This window comes from Lissotriton vulgaris, chromosome 11 (assembly GCF_964263255.1).
Source record: "Lissotriton vulgaris chromosome 11, aLisVul1.2, whole genome shotgun sequence".
Lineage (NCBI taxonomy): Eukaryota > Metazoa > Chordata > Amphibia > Caudata > Salamandridae > Lissotriton > Lissotriton vulgaris.
In genome coordinates, this window is record NC_141699.1 from 1,082,275,088 (window position 1) to 1,082,296,538 (window position 21,451).

The 21,451-nt window shown below is 50.4% G+C and overlaps 1 protein-coding gene across 2 annotated transcripts in view; it reads left to right on the forward strand.

Moving 5' to 3' along the window:
- The first annotated feature begins 1,101 nt into the window (after positions 1-1,101).
- The window catches only part of NMUR1 (neuromedin U receptor 1), a 251,271-nt gene continuing 230,921 nt past the window's right edge, over positions 1,102-21,451 (forward strand). Inside the window, exon 1 of one of the 2 annotated variants that reach the window (XM_086944557.1) lies at positions 1,102-1,981. The gene's annotated coding sequence lies outside the window, so the exon portion shown is untranslated. Of the gene's footprint in view, positions 1,982-11,547; positions 11,568-21,451 lie in introns of those variants that run through there. The other variant, XM_086944558.1, reaches the window with a different exon arrangement.

Sequence of the window (21,451 nt, forward strand, 5' to 3'; positions counted from 1 at the left end):
GCTACCGCCCAGGACTCACTCACTGCTGAAGCTGCTCCCACCCAGGACTCACTCACTGCTGGAGCTGCTACCACCCAGGACTCACTCACTGCTGAAGCTGCTACCGCCCAGGACTCACTCACTGCTGGAGCTGCTACCACCCAGGACTCACTCACTGCTGAAGCTGCTACCGCCCAGGACTCACTCACTGCTGAAGCTGCTCCCACCCAGGACTCACTCACTGCTGGAGCTGCTACCACCCAGGACTCACTCACTGCTGAAGCTGCTACCGCCCAGGACTCACTCACTGCTGGAGCTGCTACCGCCCAGGAATCACTCTACCACCCAGGACTCACTCACTCCGGAAGCTGCTACCACCCAGGACTCACTCACTGCTGGAGCTGCTACCGCCCAGGACTCACTCACTGCTGGAGCTGCTACCACCCAGGACTCACTCACTGCTGAAGCTGCTACCGCCCAGGACTCACTCACTGCTGGAGCTGCTACCGCCCAGGAATCACTCTACCACCCAGGACTCACTCACTCCGGAAGCTGCTACCACCCAGGACTCACTCACTGCTGGAGCTGCTACCGCCCAGGACTCACTCACTGCTGAAGCTGCTACCGCCCAGGACTCACTCACTGCTGAAGCTGCTACCGCCCAGGACTCACTCACTGCTGAAGCTGCTACAAACCCATGACTCACTCATTGCTGGAGCTGCTACCACCCAGGACTCACTCACTGCTGGAGCTGCTACCTCCCAGGACTCACTCACTGCTGGAGCTGCTACCACCCAGGACTCACTCACTGCTGAAGCTGCTACTCACTCATTGTGGAAGCTGGTCAGTCACTCATTCCTGTAGATGCTAACCTGCTGATTTTGGGGTTTCTATGTCACTCGCTCATTTCCGGACCGCCTGATCAGCGGAGATCACTCACCCCCAGCTAAAGCTGCTCCCTCTCTCCTCACTGGAGGTGTCACTCACTTAGAGCTCGAGGGACGAACTGCTGCTGTTTCTGGGCGAGCTGCTCTCTCAGTGACGGGTCGAACTTCCGATTCACCCACTGCCGGGTCTGCTACTCATCCCCCGGGAGCTCACTCACTCTTGCCTAGAGGAACTCACTCATTGCTGGAGCCGCCGCACACTCCTCTCTGGATCTGTTTTTCACTCCTCACAGGAGGAGCACCCTCAGTCACAGCTAAATAAACTCAGTCTTCTCTGGACTTGGTACTCACCCGCCCCTGGAGAGGGACCCTCAGTTACAATTAACCGCGTCCACGGGCTCATCGCTGGACCTGTTTCTCGCTCACCCGTGGGGTAGCTTCCTTGGTCAAAGGACGATGGAGCTGTCACTCACCCCCGCGGGTGAGCTCTGAGACCAACCCCCGGGACTCATTCCTCGCGGGACCGGCTTCTTATTCACGGCAGCAGGTGCCCCCTCGCTCATTGGGGTCAGAGATGGGGGAGCAGGCACCTCGGGGGGATCCCCAGACCCGCAGCCCGCCCTTCGGAAGTGATTGATTACCCGAGGGAGCAGGAACCCCGGGAGGCAGCTCTCGCCCGGAGCTCGGACTCCTGGAGTGAGTGAGTTTCCGAGGAAACACGCGCACCGGGAGGCAGTGATGGAGTGAGTGGGTTCCAGAGGAAGCAGGCACACCAGGAGGTCGCTCCCAGCCCAGAGCTTGGACTTGTCCAGTGAGTGATTTCCAGAGGGAGCAGGCACCCCGGGAGGCAGCTCCTGCCCAGAGCTCGGACTCCTGGAGTGAGTGAGTTCCCGAGGAATCAATCGCACCGGCAGGATGCTCCAGACGGGAGTTTATCTCGAGTGAGTGATTTTCAGAGGCAGCTGAAACCCCGGAGGCTGCTCCGGACCCGGACCCCGGACTTGTGGAGTGAGTAACCGAGGGAGCAGAAACCGGGGAGGCTGCTGCAGACCAGGAGCTCGGAATTGTGGAGTGAGTGAGTTCCCGAGTCCGCAGCAGAGTCGTCTCTCAGGACGGTAAGATTTCTTCTCCTCTCACTGAGTGTGTGTGATCGCGGAGAAGTCGCTTTTTACATCGCTCGTAAACCGGGACAGGTCTGGGAGGACATTTCGCCCGAATCTTCTACATTAGCCAAGAGTATATCCCCCCCCCCCCCCCCGCCCCCCCAGAAACGTCCTGAAATAAATGAATGAATGATTTACAATTTGTAGCGCTGCTTATCACAAGTGTTGTTGGTACCTAACACAGTCGTACTCCTTGTATCTCCTTCGGGAATGATGAAAGGCTGAGCCAGCCCACCGGAACGCTGCGGAACCAGCTCCTCCGTCCTCTTGTTAAAGTCACCATAATGGGGCGGCCGTCTACCCCTACAGCACCTCACTCCTGTCTTCTGACCAGTCCGTCTGTCCAGTCCGTTTGTCCATACCCTCCATTCAGTCCACCTGTCCAGAACCTCGATGCAGACACTCTGCTTAGAGTCACCTTTATATGGGGGCCATGTCCCTCTGTCCAGTCCCTTTCCGACCCTTCTGTCGAGTCTGTCTGCCCCAGTCTTATGCCCAGGCCCCCTCTCTTCCCCCGTCTATACCTGTCTCTGGTACTGGTCAGTCAGTCTGTCCAGGCCCTACCACAGCCTCTGTCCAGCCCTTCTGTCATGTTCCTCTATCCGTCCGTCTGTCTCGCTCCTCTCAGACCCTCTCTGCAAGCCCTCTTTTCAACCCTTCCATCCAGTCCATTCCAGTCCCTCTGTAGGTCCGTCTGTCCACCCGTCTGTCCACCACGGTTGTACATGATTTAATTGAAAAGCGATTTCATGGAATATCATTACCAAGAAACAAACCTGACCGAAACTATTTAAAAGAAACTTGCTAAATGAATTGTATTGTAATTGCATTTATATAGCGCTTACTACCCCTGACCAGGTGTTGATTCGCTTTTTCGGCGAATAGCATGCTACTCTGGAACCCAAAAAGGATTAGTGTTGAATTAGTATAGTGAAATAAGAAAGTACTGAGTGTTGGATATGTTAGTCAGTTATTTGGATTCAGAAGGATAGTGAAGGGATAGAAGAGGGAAAAAGGTTTGCTTTTATATAGTGCTTGTTACTCCTGATCGGGTGTTGAGGCGCTTTTTTTTTTTTAGTAGCACGCTACTCCGGAACTCCAAAATGCCAGTCACCATTTCATAGAAACCAATTAGTCGAATGCCTTTTATTTTGAAATTGGCTGGTGTGTGCAGATTTTTTAAGGTGTAAATATTGCAGGTCTTACTTTCTAGAGAAAAAATAATCTAAGGTATTTAATTCAGTGCTCTACTTCCGGGGACATTGCTTCAGTTTTATATCTTTAAGTTGCAAACTGCTTCAGATGCTTTTAATTCACGGACTCTGGTCTCTATCCATTCCTGGCCCCCTAACAAATCCTAAATATATTACATTTTCCCCCTAAAAGCTCCTTACCATGGCTGAATTACACCCACTCACAAACTCTGAACACCCACCATCACCCTAAATTCCACATATTCAGGACCCAAAAACTCATTCTGCCCTTAAACTCCAGCCATTCTCAACTCCTAAAAGCCCTCACCACCTCTAAACTCAGTGCTTAATTTGAGCCAGTGGTTACCAGTGCTCAGCACTGGCACTTGTCAGCACCAACTCTAGTGACAGTCCACCACATGGTGGCGCTGTCTGAGATGTGTGCAACAACCTTGTTTATTAAGTCAAATGACATTGAAAATGAATAATACCAGCCTCTCATGCATTTATTATATCTTTGTGTGCCCTGAAATAGTCTGGATTGTTACACTTGTAGGAATGTGATGGTTAGGGGTTATATTGTTAACTGCCATTGGCAGCGCTGGCAGGGGCATTGCATGGTGCAGGCTGCAGTGAGTTTCCCACAAGGCCCTGGCACTAATCTATGTTATTTACTGAACCCTAAAACCTCCTCACCACTCCCAAACTCTACCCATCATGGAACCTTAACAACCCTTCACCAGCCATACTCTTCACCCATCTATGAACCCTAAAACCCCTCACCAATCCTAAACTCTATCCATCTCAGAAACCTTAAAAACCACTCGCCACTGATAAAGCCCGCCCATCCGTGAACCGTAACAACATCTCAATGGGCGATATGTATGAAGGTACCGATTTGCGATTCTGAAATAGCTATTTTTAGGAAATCGCTATTTCAGAATCGCACATTGGTATGTATGTACAAATTCACTTTTTTTTGCAAATTCTTAGTATTCCTTAATTGCGATTAGCAAATTGCAAATAGCAATTAAGGAATACTTTCCCATTCATTTCTATGGGCCAGGAGGCCCATAGGAATGAATGGGAAGGTATTCTCAATTTTGCGATTCGCAATTTGAAAATCGCAAATTGAGAATAATTTCAAGGGTGCAGGGCTGTTGCACCCCTGAAATATGCATGGGTGCACATGTGGCTCACATACATGCCCTCAGGCCCCCAGCGCCTAGAGACCCTTACGGGTGATTGTGCGCTTTACAAATGCGGATTATTAAGGGCATGTATGTGCGTCACATGGCACTTTGAAAAATGCTGAAATGTGCATTTTTCAAGGAAATCGCAACTTACCACCAACTAGAAGTTGGTGGTAATTTGCGATTCCTTAAGGGCAATTTGCAAATTTTTTTGGCTTCAATACATTGCATTTAAGGAATCGCAAAATTTGTGATTCCCTAAATGCAATTACAAAATAAGGAATCACAAATTTTGCGATTCCTTATTTTGCACCAGATTATACTTCATACATATCATTTTGCTAATTTGCATTCGCAAAGGCCGAAATTCTGTGAATTTAGGCCTTTGGGAATGCGAATTTGCTTCATGCATATGGCCCAATATCCCAACACTTCACCCTTTCCTGAACTTGGAGAGGATGTGGCATAATAGCCAGAGTGTTTGAGTCTTGGCATCACCTCAACATCCTGTGATTCAGGGCAAATCAGGTAATCTCCTCCGTGCCGACCAAAAATGAATGTGTCCTTGTGTAATGTAACTGGTGCTCATGGAAAGCGAGGCAATGCATTTGTGTCGAGTAAGCACTATATAAAAACCGCAAAAAAACCTAAAACTCAAAAAAAACCACCACCCCCAATTTCCGCTCATCTGTGAATTCTACAAGTCTTCACAACCCCATTCCCCATCGCTTAACCGCATCGCTGCTGCGGTGATTTTTGCGCTGTGCTGCAAATTACCATTTTGCTGTTGTCATGACGAGCTCAGCTCGTCATCAGCACACGACACCCGTGGGAGATGACGAGCTGAGCTCGTCATCAGCATCGAAAGGGTTAAAAACGCTCACCACCCTTAAACTCCACCCATCCCTGAATTCAAAAAAACTTATTTCTACATCTAAACTTCAACCATCTCTCGCCCATTAAAACCCATTATTGCCAACCCAGAGCTCAAAAACTCTTTACTACGCCTTAATCCACTTTTAATGTCCTTTTGCATTTTTCCCTTAAAATTATCTTTCCTTTATAAAGTTTCCTTTAGTTTTCTATTTTTTTCTATTCCCTTTAAATTGTCTTTCCTTAATTCTGGCTTTCTGCGATGTGGTTTCTCAGTTTTTGTTTTTCCTTTAATTCTCATACACCAGTCCGCACACTCTGTTCAGTCCCATCGCACACTCTCCTTGTCCTGTCTTCTGTTCGTTATTCTGTCTTGTCCATCTGTCAAGCCCTCTGTCCATCCCCTCTATTCTATCCCTTTGTTCAGACCTGTCAACCCTGCTGTCAGTCCCTCTTTGCTGTCACTCCCAGTCCCTGCCAATCCCTCTGTCCTATCCCTCTCAGTCCCTCTCTCCTGTCCCTGTCAGTCCCTCGGTCTTATCCCTGTCAGTCCCTCTGTCATATCTCTGTCAGTCCTTCTGTCCTGTTCCTGCCATTCTGTCTTTCCAGTCCGCCTACCATGTTTCTCTGTCGGTCGCTCTGTCCACTCCCTGTCAGTCCGTCTCTCCGGTCTGCCTTTCATGTTTCCCTGTCAGTCCCTCTGTCTTGTCCGTCAGTCCATCTCTCCAGTCTGCCTGTCATGTTACTCTAGCGGCCGCTCTGTCCTGCCCCTCCCAGTCCCTCTCTCCAGTCCACCTGCAAGGTTTCTCTGTCAGTCCCTCTGGCCAGTCCCTATCAGTCCCTCTGTAGTATCTCTGTCAGTCCCTCTGTACTGTCCCTCTGTCCTGTCCCTGCCAGTCCCTCTCTCCAGTCCGGATGCAAGATTTCTCTGTCAGTTCTTCTGCCCTGTCCCTGTCAGTCCGTCTCTCCACTTGGCATGTTTCCCTGTCAGTCCCTCTATACTGTTACTCTGCCCTGTCCCTGTCAGTCTGTCTCTCCACCTGCCATTTCCCTATCATTCCCTCTGTACTGTCCCTCTGTCCTGTCCCTGTCAGTCCGTCTCTCCACCTGCCATGTTTCCCTGTCAGTACCTCTGTCCTGTCTCTGTCGGTCCATCTCTCCACTTGCCATGTTTCCCTGTCAGTCTCTCTGTACTGTCCCTCTGTCCTGTCCCTGCTAGTCCCTCTCTCAAGTCCGCCTGCAAGGTTTCTATGTCAGTCCTTCTGTCCTGTCCCAGACAGTTTGTCTATCCACTTGCTATGTTTTCCTGTCAGTGCCTCTGTACTGTCCCTCTGTCCTGTCCCTCTCAGTCTGTCTCTCCACTTGCCATGTTTCCCTGTCAGTCCTGTCCCTGTCAGTCCGTCTCTCCACCTGCCATGTTTCCCTGTCAGTCCCTCTGTACTGTCCATCTGTCCTGTCCCTGTCAGTCCGTCTCTCCACTTGCCATGTTTCCCTGTCAGTCCCTCTGTACTGTCCCTCTGTCCTGTCCCTGTCAGTCCGTCTCGCCACCTGCCATGTTTCCCTGTCAGTCCCTCTGTACTGTCCATCTGTCCTGTCCCTGTCAGTCCGTCTTTCCACTTGCCATGTTTCTCTGTCAGTCCCTCTGTAATGTCCCTCTGTCCTGTCCCTGTCAGTCCGTCTCTCCACCTGCTATGTTTCCCTGTCAGCCCCTCTGTCTTTTCCGTCAGTCCAACTCTCCATTCTGCCCGTCATGCCCGTCTTTCCTGTCGCCTGGTTTGCTTCTCTGTCGGTCCCCCTGTTCTGCCCCTGTCATTCCCTCCAGTCCGCCTGTCATGTTTCTCTGTCTATCCCGCTGGCTCGTCCCTGTCAGAGCATGTCTTCTGTCTGCCTGTCTTGTTTCTCTGTCAGTCCCACTGTCCTGTCCCTGTCAGTCTGTCTCTCCAATCCACCTGTCATGTTTCCCTGTCAGTCCCACTGTCCTGTCCCTGTCAGTCTGTCTCTCTGGTCCGCCTGTCATGTTTCCCTGTCAGTCCCCCTGTCCTGTCTCTGTCATTCTCTCCAGTTCGCCTGTCATGTTTCTCTGTCAGTCCCACTGTCCTGACCCTGTCAGTCTGTCTCTCTGGTCCGCCTGTCATGTTTCCCTGTCAGTCCCCCTGTCCTGTCCCTGTCATTGTGTCCAGTTCGCCTGTCATGTTTCCCTGTCAGTCCCCCTGTCCTGTCCCTGTCAGTCTGTCTCTCGGGTCCACCTGTCATGTTTCCCTGTCAATCCCCCTGTCCTGTCCCTGTCATTCTCTCCAGTTCGCCTGTCATGTTTCCCTGTCAGTCCCACTGTCCTGTCCCTGTCAGTCTGTCTCTCTGGTCCGCCTGTCATGTTTCCCTGTCAGTCCCCCTGTCCTGTCCCTGTCATTCTCTCCAGTTTGCCTGTCATGTTTCTCTGTCAGTCCCACTGTCCTGTCCCTGTCAGTCTGTCTCTCTGGTCTGCCTGTCATGTTTCCCTGTCAGTCCCCCTGTCCTGTCCCTGTCATTGTCTCCAGTTCGCCTGTCATGTTTCCCTGTCAGTCCCCCTGTCCTGTCCCTGTCAGTCTTTCTCTCGGGTCCGCCTGTCATGTTTCCCTGTCAGTCCCCCTGTCCTGTCCCTGTCATTCTCTCCAGTTCGCCTGTCATGTTTCTCTGTCAGTCCCACTGTCCTGTCCCTGTCAGTCTGTCTCTCTGGTCCGCCTGTCATGTTTCCCTGTCAGTCCCCCTGTCCTGTCCCTGTCATTGTCTCCAGTTCGCCTGTCATGTTTCTCTGTCAGTCCCACTGTCCTGTCCCTGTCAGTCCGTCTCTCTGGTCCGCCTGTCATGTTTCCCTGTCAGTCCCCCTGTCCTGTCCCTGTCAGTCTGTCTCTCCGAGCCGCCTGTCATGTTTTCATGTCAGTCCCCCTGTCCTGTCCCTGTCAGTCTGTCTCTCCGGTCCGCCTGCCATGTTTCCCTGTTAGTCCCCTCCCCGTGTCTGTCCCTGTCAGTCTGTCTCTCCAGTCCGCCTGCCATGTTTGTCTGTCTGTCCCGTCACTGTCAGCCCCTCTCTGGAGTCTTTTTATTCAATCACCCCCTCTGTCCATTCCCTCTGTCCAGTCCGTCAGTCCAGTCTAGAACCACAAACTCCCCCAATACGCACCACAATTCCGGACAGACCCCCAGCGCACGTGCGTCCGGCTTCTCTCCGAGCCGCACTTTAGTGTCGCTGTTCACACCTATCCCGATGACTACATCCTGCTTAAGGCCGCAGACAGGTTCGTTGTCTTCCTCGTCATTTCCGGTACACGCCGAGTTCAAGTTTCATGCCGGCTCCACGGGGGGGGGGGCAGGAACACTCCGCACCACGCGTGTGATAGACGCGGCTGCCAGAGGTGCCCTTCCTGGGGTCTGCGCGTGTTTTCGCCGCCGCTACACGAACCCTCTGATCTATCCCTGGCTGCTTAGACCGCAAACCGTTCCCAGGCCACTGAATATTTGTAGGTTGAAACTAGTACAATGTTCTTATTTTTTTGTTGTCTTCTGAGCATATGATTGAATTGTTTCATGAATAATATCTATGCAAATTAGATCCTGCCTCTACCTTTAACAGCTAAAACACGTTCAATTTCTGGCCCCATAAGATTCGCCTTTAATCTGCTTTAAATGTAAGTAGTTAACCCTTTAAGTGCACCTTTCTCTTGGCTTCCAGTGTCCTCTGTTCTTGCTAGGGTCCGGCGTGCATCTTCCCAGCACTAATTTAATGGCTGAACGGTTGTATTTTTGAGGGAATGAAAGATGTCCACCGGGAGGCTGCTCCAGAGGGAGTTCGGACTACGGGAGTGAGTGACATCTCGAGGGAGCAGGCACCCCGGGAGGCTGCTCCTGGAGTGAGTGAGTTCCCGAGGAAACGAGCGCACCGGGAGGCTGCTCCATACGGGAGTTCGGACTGCGGGAGTGAGTGACATCCCGAGGGTGGAGGGCCCCCCGAGAGGCTGCTCCAGACCCGGAGCTCGGACTGATAAAGAGTGATGGAGTGAGTGAGTTCCCGAAGAAGCAAGCACCTCAGGCGGACGCTCCAGACCCAGAGATTGGACCTGTTAAGTGAGTGATTATCCGAGGAAGCAGAAACCCCGTAGCCTGAGACTTGTGGAGTGAGTGAGTTCCCTAGGCAGCAGGCACACGGGAAGGCTGCTGCAAACCCAGGGCTCGGACTTCTGGAGTGAGTGAGTTCACGACAGAGCAGAGACCACGGGGGGCTGCTGCAAACCCGGAGCTCGGAGACGTGGAGTGAGTGAGTTCTACTGTTCTCGAGGTCCTAACTTTGAGGAAAAATACAAAATGATATTAAAATTGGATTTAGAGGTGGTGAAGTGTTGTTGAGCGCTGGGTTGGGTAATAAGGGGTTTTAATTTGCCATAAAGACCCTGGAAGAGACTAGTCCCTCTCTGCCATTGCTAGGTGTGTATTCTTTCATTCTTTATCATTGTCGCGGTGTATTTTTTGTGTTTTGACGCACTTCAGACTGTGCTTGCCCGGAGAAACGTGACAGTTCTGCACTCCTGCGAGTGCTGCTGAAAACACGAGTGCGTCGTGGCGCTACAGTGCAAGGAGTGGAATGATGGGGCGTTCCTTGTCTTCCCTGTAGCGGGGGCGGGGATCCGGCACTTGAACAGCACCCCCCCGCCCCCCACCCCTCCCCGCCCACAGGAAGCACGAACGTGAGTGGACTGTGTTGTTTCGCACAGACACACAATACGTCCAGTTGCGTGGAAACCCAGCGGGGGCGGAGCACGCGGACGCCCCAGCAGTCGTACGTAATTGTCTCGTTCTCAATACATGTGTCAAAAGTGACACTAGTCACAGTCGCAGTAACACAGCCGGACCAGACTCCTTCGTAGCAGCTTTTATCTTGTACCTGCTCAGTGGCGCTCTTTACATGCGTTGTAGTTGGATGAAAGGCTGAGTCGACCAGGCGTGACGTACAGATTCCTTGATGGATACTTATCCCGCTCAGCCCTGTACTGACATTTAACTTTACGGTCCCGTTGTTTTAAAAGCTGAGACTGGTGGACTTGACGTGATTTGCCCAAGATCACACCGTATCGTCCTGAATGAGTTATGGTAGCCGTCGAGTGCGAGTTCAGAGCTCGTGGTCAGCCCTCTCCCATGTATTAGCGTTCCTCTCTCCAGGGTCCCCATGACCGTTCCCTGAACGCGCTACCCAGAAGAAGAGCAAGCGCCTATATTGTGCTGCCAGCGCCACGCCCTCTGCGCGCTTTCCACGGCCGCTGGAGCTGCGTCGCCTGCGCTCGAGCCTGGACTGATCGTCTACTGAGCGCTCTTTAATCTGTTGCTTTTGTGCGCCTCGATCAATGGGCGTTAATGAGTGACGGCCGGATCAATGCGGCTGCCGTGTGCTCCTCGTCGCCGGGCGCTGTTGAAAGGCGTGGCAGGCGGGCGTGACTCCACCGGTCCCCCCTGGGCACTCACACACCACACAGCAGAACCTGCACTGTCTCTCCTGAGGACGTGACTGACACCCGCTGCTATGCGTCCACTGTACCGACATAAGAAGGATGAAGGGCCAGGTTAGTCCGGCTGGGATTGGAACAACTGCCTGGAGGCTACAGGGCGATCACTGCAGTAGGCGCACAACCCATTGACCTGTCCAGGCGGAACACACTATCAGAATAAAGAGGTGAGGTGAGAGATGTGATCTGTCTAGCACCACTCAAACCTGAACACTACTAGAGATTGACCACAAGGCGGTAATTACTACCAACACGATCGCATTCTGTTATCAATTGTGAAAGGATGAAATGCTGAGTATGTCCATCCTGTCTAGTGCCAATTCAGTGACATAAGGCTACACTCAACGATACGCAGCAGAGCTTGAACCCACGCACCTGTCTTGCCTTCTGTTACTTACCAGTTTATTTACTTTATCGACCCGGGAAGGATAAACATCTGAGTCTGCTGTTCCATGGTTCGCATCTGTGATCAGGGATTCAGCCTTGCGTGTCTTCCAGCAAGCAGTTTATTTATTTAAGAGCTTTATATAGCGCCCGAGAGCATACGAGGCACAGCAGGCGGGGGTTTCAGAGGTGGGCGAGCTGCTGAAAGCACAAGTCAAGCTCGAACCAGAAGCCCGGCTCGGACTCAGCTCGAGGTCCAAGCCCAAGACAAGTCGAGCTTTATTGGGAGGCAATGTGACCCCTGACACCAGCGGCTGCGCCTGCAACCCAGGACTCAGGTTCTGATCTCGGCAACGGAAAAAAAGGGGTAAGGTATTCTGTGCGCGCTATGTAAAACTGCCAAAAATAAAATGTGGATTCTGCATGTCACTGACATTAATCTTATCATCGAAGAATTAAAAACACTGTATCAACCTATGACGTCAGAAAGAGTTACCCATCCAAGAGCTAACTGTAGAGTGACAAACTTAAAAATCTGTGTTGAATCCTGGCTTTTTTGTTTGACCAAATTGTGTGATCGTAGGCAAATTCTCCAAGCCTTCTTTTTATTCGTCATCAGGTATGAGAGCGGCTTCAAACACAGTGAGTTCAGGAAAGAGCTATACAAACCCTCTTGTCTTTGATTTAATAGCCTATAATGTTGTTCCATCTGTAATAAGAATCTAGGCCACATATAGGGTCCACTAGACAGCTGACTGGTCTCTTACCACTGGAATTACGCAGTGGGAGAGGGCCACATTATGCAGCAGGGTTGAGTAAATTCTGCAGCAAGAAGGCCAAATTATGCATCATAATGCGGCATATTTTGTATTAGTATTTTTTTATTTTTTACTCATTTTGAAATTTGATATCACTGTTAGGGCATTGGTTGCACCTTAATAATACCAGTTTCACACTCAAGTATAGCAATAAGCAACAGAGAGGGGACCAACCAATCTTTGCAAAGGGCCTCCCACCGCGCGGCAACGCATGTCACTGCATTTTAAGTAACTTTTGAACCGTTTGAACTAGAAACAATTTTTTCATTAAAATCTGCAGATTATGCCACAGATGATGGATTATGTGGCAAATGCAGCTAATCTATAATTTAGGGAAAATCGTAGCAGCCGGACAATTGCATAATTCCAGTGGCCCGGGTCTTAGTTCACTAACTGCCCGGTCATCAGGGCTGGGGCAGGAATGTTTCTCAGTTCATGTTTAAAAATGTTCACTTGTACTTAATACCTCCAGGTACAGAGATATAATCGGACAAACTACGGTGAAACGCTTCCACCTGTTAAAGAAATACCCTTTTTGAATTTTGAGAACCGCTCCAACCGGTTGCTTGTTGCATGATTAATGTGGCGGATATTTTCGAGGCTTGGCTCGTGCATGGGCTCTTGGAGCCAGAGCTGACCCAGGCTCTTCCTGCTAATTTTACGGTTCGCCCACCTCTAAGGGCCTGATTTACAAAGGACCTCCACACTCGTGGCGGAGGCCCATAGTTGTGGTGGAGTCTCTGCACTCGGAACGGGGCCTCCGTAATGCACTCGTGGCGAAGTCTCGCAGTCATGAGAGAGTATTCGCACTCGGGGCGGGGCCTCCACAATGAACTCGTGGCGAAGGCTCGCACTCGGGGCGGGGCCTCCGCAATGCACTCGTGGCGAAGGCTCGCAGTCATGAGAGAGTATCCGCACTCGGGCGGGGCCACCGCAATGCACTTGTGGCGAAGGCTCGCAGTCATGAGAGAGTATCCGCACTCGGGCAGGGCCACCGCAATGCACTCGTGGCGAAGGCTCGCAGTCATGAGAGAGTATCCACACTCGGGGCGAGGGCCTCCGCAATGCACTCTTGGCGAAGGCTTGCAGTCATGAGAGAGTATCCGCACTCGGGGCGGGGCCTCCGCAATGAACTCGTGGTGAAGGCTCGCAGTCATGAGAGAGTATCCGCACTCGGGGTGGGGCCTCCGCAATGCACTTGTGGCGGAGGCTCGCAGTCATGAGAGAGTATCTGCACTCGGGGCGGGGCCTCCGCAATGCACTCGTGGCGAAGGCTCGCAGTCATGAGAGAGTATCCGCACTCGGGGCGGGGCCTCCGCATTGCACTTGTGGCGAAGGCCCCTCATGTCGTTGGAGAGTATCCCACTCAGGGCAGAATCTCCGCAGGGAGATCTACAAAGGGCTTCCACATGTGACTGAGGTCCCGCAGCCATGGGGGAGTCTCCACACTCGAGGGGAACCTCCACTAGTGGTGGAGGCCCGCAGTTGTGGGAGAGTATCTGCACTCCGGGCAGAACCTCTGCAATGCACTCGTGGCGATGGCCTCGCATGTCGTTGAAGAGTACCCACACTCGGGGTGAAATCTCCGCAATGAGATTCACAAAGGGCCTCCACAGTCATGATGGAGGACCCGCGGTTGTGGGGGAGTCTCCGCACTGGGGGGAACCTCCACAATGCACTTGTGGTGAAGGCTCTGCAGTTGTGGGAGAGTATCTGCATTTGGGGCAGAATCTCCGCAATGAGATGCACAAAGGGTCTCCATACTCACGGCCGAGGCCCTGCAGTCATGGGGATGTCTCAGCACTCTGGCAGAATATTAGCGATGATTCTCATTGCGGAGACTCTGCCCGAGTGCGGAGAATCCCCCACAACTGCGGGGACTCCACAACGAGTGCGGAGACCCTTTGGGAATCAGGCAATCAGTGTTTTGGTGGTCCCAGTTTGACCTTAATGAATCTCCAGACATCAGCACAGAGAGCACAGCAGCGCCATGCAGGATTACAAATTCCCTTCGTGAGGAGCATATTGTGAGTACTTTGGAATTTGTCTTTTTAACTCACTTTTTGAATCACTTTGAAAGCAGTGTAGAGGGCAGTCCAGCACGCATGTACTTGTTGATTTACGGTAGCTGGACGAGTAGAATCTATACTTAGAGCGCCACATCTTGCGGACGAAGATCATGTACGGTCATTCCTGGGGACGTGTGAGTTCTATGCACAATTTGTTAAATGCTTATTGGACATTACAGAGGTTTATGGACCCCTGTTCAAGAAAGAGAATGTGGTTACCTGGTGAGAGAAAGAGTGATGAATCGACTCTGGACATGGAGGTGTGTATGACTGCATCTTGTGGGTTTAATGAGGCAATCTGTGCGAATGAGGAACAACAGAGACTGGAAGTGTGAGGAGATCCTGAGTTACAACAGGTTTTTAACTCTTTGATGAAATGCTGGCCTAGAGAGAGGGCACTATCGTAAGAGATACAACCATATTGGAAGTTAGGAGGCTGCAAGAAATGGGGCGGCTGGCTGAGGGGGGTGAAACCCTACTCAAGCAGGAACCACAATTGTTGTCAGGGTGAAGTCACAAGCAAACCCTAAATTAACCTGTGCTCAGACCTTGGGTAGCTTGGAAGAGAGCAGGCAGGCTTAACTCAGAGGCAATGTGTAAGGTATTGGTGCACAATGTCAAACAGTAACTCAGTGAGAACGCACCAAAAAAGGATCTCCCCACGAGATTAGAAAAATGGAGTAGTTCTTAATAAATAAAACAAGACAAAAACGACAAAAATCCAATCAGTAAAACAGGCCATATGCAAATTTAAAGATTTCAGTGACAGTAGTGCCAAAAAGCAGAAAGCACCAACTGTGAATATTTGGTCGCGTCGGACCGGGACAAAGTCACAAGTCCAGGCCAACCTAGATGGAGCACGGCCGGCTACAGGGAGCCAGTTAGGCCCGCTGAACAAGAGTACCTTGAATCCTTGTTGCGAAGCATCGCGCGGTCACACGCCGAGGATGCGTCACGGAGCAGAGACGATGCGTTGGTTCCGAGGAGCTACGATGTGAGATCCTGCAGTGGCATTGAGGATCCCATCAACGAGGGCTTGTGATACGAAGTCTGGCATTGAGGAAGCATTGCCCAGCTGAGGCGATGAGTTGGTTCAGAGGAGCCGCGAAGCTGCGATGTGGGACTCACCGCAGAGAGATTTGCTTTGTGAGGGCTTTCATTGGGGTTGTGTCGCACATTGGCGGTTCCGATGCATGCTGTGAGGTTGGTGTGGAGTCCTTGCACGGGGAGAATCTTTGCAGCGGAGGCGATGTGTCAGTCCTTCTTGTGATTGAGCCGCACAGCACAGGAGATTCGTTGGTTCTGCTGGATCCACAGATGGGCTGGCAGAGGACTTCAAAGGGTCCAAGACTGGAGTGGCACCATGAGGCAGGGTAGAACTCACTGTCACATAGTCCAGGTGTGGTTTACAAGATATTAGCTCTTGGAGTCACTCAGATGGTCCAAGGTCCAGCCCTTCTCACCCAGGCAAGACCGCAGCAGGTCAGCACAGCAGGATGCAGTCCAGCAGAATGGCACTACTTTCAGCAGCACAGCAGTCCTACTTCCTGGCACAGTCCTCCACAGGTCCAGAAGTGATTTTGTGCCGGAGGTCCAATATTTCTACCTGTGCCACCTTTGAAGTGGGAGAGGCTTCTAGAGATTTCTGTTTGAAGTGCACAGGTTTTGTGCATCACCTGCCCCTGCTCCAGACAAACATCAGGGGGTATTTGGTCATTTGTATGGAGGAAGGACACAGTCAACTCAAGTGTAAGTAGGGTTATGCCCAGCTCCACCCTCGCATCTTGCCAGTGCTGGCCCATCCAGACACACCTAACCTCTATATTGTGTGTGGCTGTCTAGGAGGAATACAAAAAGCCCAACTGTCAGCTATACCCAGTCATGTGACACAGAGACAGGCTGTAGGCACTAAATGGCATGGCAGGAAAATGCCAGCTTACTAAATGGGCCATCTACATGTCCTACTTTTTAAAAACATTGCACCTTCCCTGTGGGCTGTTTAGGGCCTACTCTAGGGGTGGCCACTATGTATTTAAAAAGAAGATTTGAGCCTGGCAAAAGGTTTATTTTGCCAGGATATAAATGACAGTTAAAAATGCACACACAGGCTGCAATGGCAGGCCTGAGAAGTGTTTACAGGGCTACATAAGTGGGTGGCACAATAAAAGCTGCACGCCCACTAGAAGCGTTTAATTTACAGGCCCAGGTACATGTATTACCACTTTATTAGGGACTTCTAAGTAAATTAATTATGCCAATTGAGGATAAGCCAATGCTACCATGTTTTCAGGAGTGAGCACAAGCACTTTAGCAGTGGCAAAGTGACTGAGTCCTAAGGTCTGCAAAAATGGAGGAGGAAGGCAAAAAGTTTGGGAGAAGACCACCCACAGGCTGACAGGTATAACATATGGGAACTGCCAGAGATCAATGGAATCCTATTCAGTGGTGAGAAACACCATGAATGCGCCACATAATGGGCATCTTGGGTCAACATTGAACAACAGGATATTCAGAGAGGAGTACTGGTGGCCTAGACTGGGCCATGAGATAGAGAGTTTTGCGAGTGAGGCGTCACTGCGTATTACCAGCGGTAAGCGCTTGGTCACATTTACACCCCTGAGAAAGGTATGTGTGCACAAAGAAGAGCCTGGCAGAGGTTAGGGTTAGGCTTGGTTAATTTCAAATTCAACCACTCTGTTTGTCATATCTGATTCCACTTGTTGGTCATTTAACAAGTAGGATGGAGGTTACGTTTCTAACTGAGCCATCAAGCTGCTCTGCAGACATGGGTACCGTTAATGCACCACGTCCAGCAGTTGGCTCAGTTCCCCACCCGGACATTTCGTGGATTATAGAATGACAATGGATGCAATTCATTGAATTTTTATTAACTAAGCAGTATTGTTTCTTTCCATCTGTACATAACGTTTCATGAAGTATCACAATGAACTGGTGATTAAGCATGGGCGAATTTTGCGAATCTCGCGTTCGCGAATTTTGCGGATTTGCGAACTCGCCATCCGCAAAATCCGCGAATTCTCGCGAATTTGCAGATTTTTTTTTTGTGTTTGCGCGGGTTTCTGCCAGTTCGCGAGGGTTTTGTACAATGTCGCAAATTGCGAACTTACCTGTCGGGTCGCAAGTTTCGCGAACTTGTTGTTTCTACGTGTCCAGCCTGTTTGGGACACTCTTCTTCATCACTGCCACTCTCTGTCACCACTGCCACTCTCTGACTACTCATGCCACCCTCTGGCCCACCCATGCCACCCTCTGTTTCATCACAGCACCCTCTGGTTGTCCAGTCAGTGTACATTATTATGGCAACGCAAGCACACCTTCCCTGCCTCAAGTGACCTGAATTAATTTGGGGCTGATTAATGTGTCACAGAATATTTTTTTAGCTGGCACCTGCTTCCTTAGTGCTTCCTGATTAGTGATCTTTTGCACTTGCTAAGTGCTTTAATTGTTGCAAAATTAGTTACAACACCTGCCCTGCCCCAACTGACAATAATGAATTAGGGGCTGATTAATGGATTTGAACTTCCAGCCTGGCTCCTGCTTGTCTCCCTTAGCTGTAATTCAGGACCTTTGTGGCATATGTGTAACTATTCTGAGGTTCAGAGCAGGGTCACATAATAGTTGCAACTGGCAACTGAACTCTGGAGGGGCCCCTCAGGAAGCACTACAGGAAATGGCTACTAATGATGAGCCTGAACTTTTGAACCTGGTAAGTAGTTTCAGTTTTGCTAAGATCGTATTTCTGCAATTTTGCACTTATTCGCGGGGCGCGAACTCACGCGAACAGTGCGAACAGTGCGAGCAAAATCCGCTGCTCGCGGATTTGCGGATTTTGCGGGAGATTCGCAAATCTCGCGGATTGCGAATTTACCGAAAATCCGCAAAATCCGCGAGCGAAACGGATTTTCTGCCCATGCTTACCAGTGATGTTCTGTTCATTCCACTTCTGTGTACACTATTTGTATCTTATTTTGTTTGTTAGTTTAGTAGTTTAATTAGTAATATAGAAGTTCCATTGCTTTCACAGGAGGGGGGGGGGGGTTGTGATCAGAATCCCTCTTCTGCTGCTCTTCAAAAGCTGCCCCGGTTGGTACTGCAGGTGAATGCGCATCCAAACCCACTGAGCTATGAGGGATGTGTTTGTGAGCAACCAAAGGGACGGGAGGCCGAAGGGGGAAATGTAACTGCGCATTAAATAAACAAAACAATGGAATGGAATGCTCACAGTGTAATTACCAGAGGATCAGGGTGAGTGCAGCATTTCTTTCCATCAGCCTCACCATGACCAGGTGGTATGGTGAGGCAAAGGACATGCCAGAAAGTGTGAGTGGCAGGGTGAATGAGTGGATGAGTGAGGGAGACACGTTTTACTACTGGTGCACAAGACCCCCAACCCCAGCTGCTGCTCTTGCACTCAGGTCTTTAAGCTACGGCGAAGTAGTAACGGAGACTCCACACATCAGATCCCACAAAAAGTTGAGCTGCGATACATTTTTAGGTCTCGCCTGGCGAAAGTTGCGCACGCACTGCTCTGCCATGAGAGGCCCTTTGGAATCAATACGATTCCACCGTGCACGTGGGGAGACAAATGAGACGAAGATTTGCACGCGGGTATTGGCCCCTTTACTGGCGGCGTGATACTCAGTGACTTTTTTTTGCACTACCAGTATACATCTTCTGTCCGCCCTGTAAAGAGTTGTGCACGGGCGCGAACATGCGGGAGTGCTTCGTGGAGAACTTCTTTCACTGGCCCTCTAAGTCAGGTCTAGGGATGTGGTTAATTGCCCAGCACGTGATGCCGCAACGAGGTCACCATCTGCAGGAGCGTGCAGGTTCCATATGCTTCATGCCTGTGCTGGTGTCTGCACCGGTTGAATGTGTCTCTCAGGGTCATTGCACGACGTGAGAGAGGGGAGTGCAGCCCCGTCCTTAGCTGAGCTCCGCTAGTCTTTAGTGAGCCATTGCAGGTAACCTCAACCTGCAGGCGGGGGGAACAGGGACACGCGGGGAGACTGGGTGAGACCCCAGCTTCCCCTTTAGAGATTCAGCCCCTTGTAAGGACGACGCCTGATGTTATATTGCGAGGGTATAGTGTCTCGCTGTGTTAATACATCTCATGCCCCCTCCCCGCACTCTATAGTGCCAGGTTATAACCCTGCCTTTCACTCCCCGAGGACTATAAAATGAGTACCGTTGCACCGTTTAGCATTAAACATCTGCTTTAAAGTGCCGGGAAACCTACAGCTGTAAAGAAACGTTTCATAAATGCTCTCTTCATATTGTATGTTAACGAATACAACGTTCCATTACCACCCCGATGCTAAGGATTCAAGGACACCGCAGTGGGAAAGCTGTCAACAAGCTTTAACAGGCACCGAACTGCCCCATGAGCTGTGTAACAGCAATAAAGAGTACCTTTCGCCGTGATGCTTGCCCCCTTCAGGGTGGCTTACAGTAGCATCTCACATAGGAGTAGCCTTAAAGTGTCACAACAACCCGGAAGTCGGCAATCACCCGCCAGGAATAAATAGCAGATGCCATAATGAAGTTTCTATATGTCCAAGAGCCATATTCAGTTCTTTCATCCATGATAAATTAATCTCCACAGCAGTGATTAATTTGTAAAAAAAAAAGCAGTCCTGGAGCTCCTGTCAGGGGGTGGCTTGCACCAGCCCATTTCTCCTGTTAGCGCCGCCTAAAACAGAACCAAGTACTAACCATGAAAGAGGGGAGAGGATTTGTTGTAATTACTAGAGCTGCTGAGTTCCTACCTTTGGAACCAGGTTCAAGTCTCGGCGTTGGTTCAACATCCTGTGATTCTGGGCAAATTACTTAATCTTTCCCTCTGGCAATGGCACTGACGTGTCCACCGGCTGTCTCTTTAGGCTCTGGTTTTGCTCATGCTGAGTGGTCCCTTCGCAGACCTCACTCCGGGTCTGCCGGTTTCTCGGATACACCATAGGCTTCCGTTGCCTCGTACTCACTTACTCCAATGGATTACTGGCTGGATTATGGGGTTATGCTCCGGTTGTGGCAGAGCTCAGTTTCAAACTCGCCTGATCCCGAGCTCTGCATAAAGGGGACGTAGCTTGGTTGCAACCACGGCTGATTCATCTTTATGTCAATATGGTATCAGCAGGGAATGGACACTTTGCAGTTGTTTACCTGGCAGAGACTGTTCAGTGTAGTGAAGCACGACTGAGGCCTGGTGAGGCATATTAACCAAGAACCATAAAGGGTGAGTTTAATTTGGATGGGAGAATCCTATTATATTGTGAACTCCTCTATATACTCTATATACTCTATATATTGTGAACTCCTCTTTGACCACAGCAACAGTCCCAGCTGAATGGAAGCTAGCGGCAGTCAAACCATTGCAAAAAAAGCCTCTCCCTGATCCTACCACCTTATCCAACTTAAGACCAATATCTCTCCTCCCAATGCTTTGTAAAATCACTGAAGCCTGTGTAAACAAACAGATCACCAAATTCCTGGAAGAAAATGAAGCCTGGCATCCTAATCAATCGGGTTTCAGGGCTCAACACTCCACGGAAACTGCCCTCCTGCTCACCTCAGATACCATCCGCATGGCCCTGGACCAGGGTAAGAAGGCCGTCCTGATTTTATTGGACCTGTCGGCGGCCTTCGACACTGTGTCACACGCCATTCTGATTAACAGACTTGAAACCTCTGGCATTTCGGGCACAGTGTTGGAATGGATCAAAAACTTCCTGAGTGACAGGAGACAAGTAGTTACTCTCGGAGAATTTCGCTCCAAGGAAAAATTGATAAAGATGGGCGTACCACAGGGCTCAAGCCTCAGCCCAACGCTGTTTAATGTCTACACCGCCCCTCTAATTAAACTAATATCGTCATTTGGAATTGATGTAGTCGCCTATGCCGACGATACTCAATTGATATTGGCTTTGGACAAAGACACACAGGAATGGGAAGAAAAACTTAAAAGCTGCCTCACGGCAACCTTTGATTGGATGAAAGCCAATCATCTAAAATGCAACACAGGCAAGACAGAAATCGTGCCAATGGGCCCAAATAACAACTTTACGCCCAAAACCTGGTGGCCAGAAAAGGCAGAAATCCCACCGAACACTACCCAATCGGCACGAAACCTAGGGATTACATTTGACAGCAATCTCTCTTTCAAGCAGCAAGCCTTGAAAGTGGCAGGTAACTGCTTTGCCATTATTAAAGGACTCAGGAAGTTTTTCGACCTCCTTCCTTTTGAGGCTAGGAAGACGGTAACAGTCGCTCTGGTGACATCGCGGATAGACTATTGTAATAGTCTATATGCAGGTACTACAAAAACCACCACATACAAACTTCAA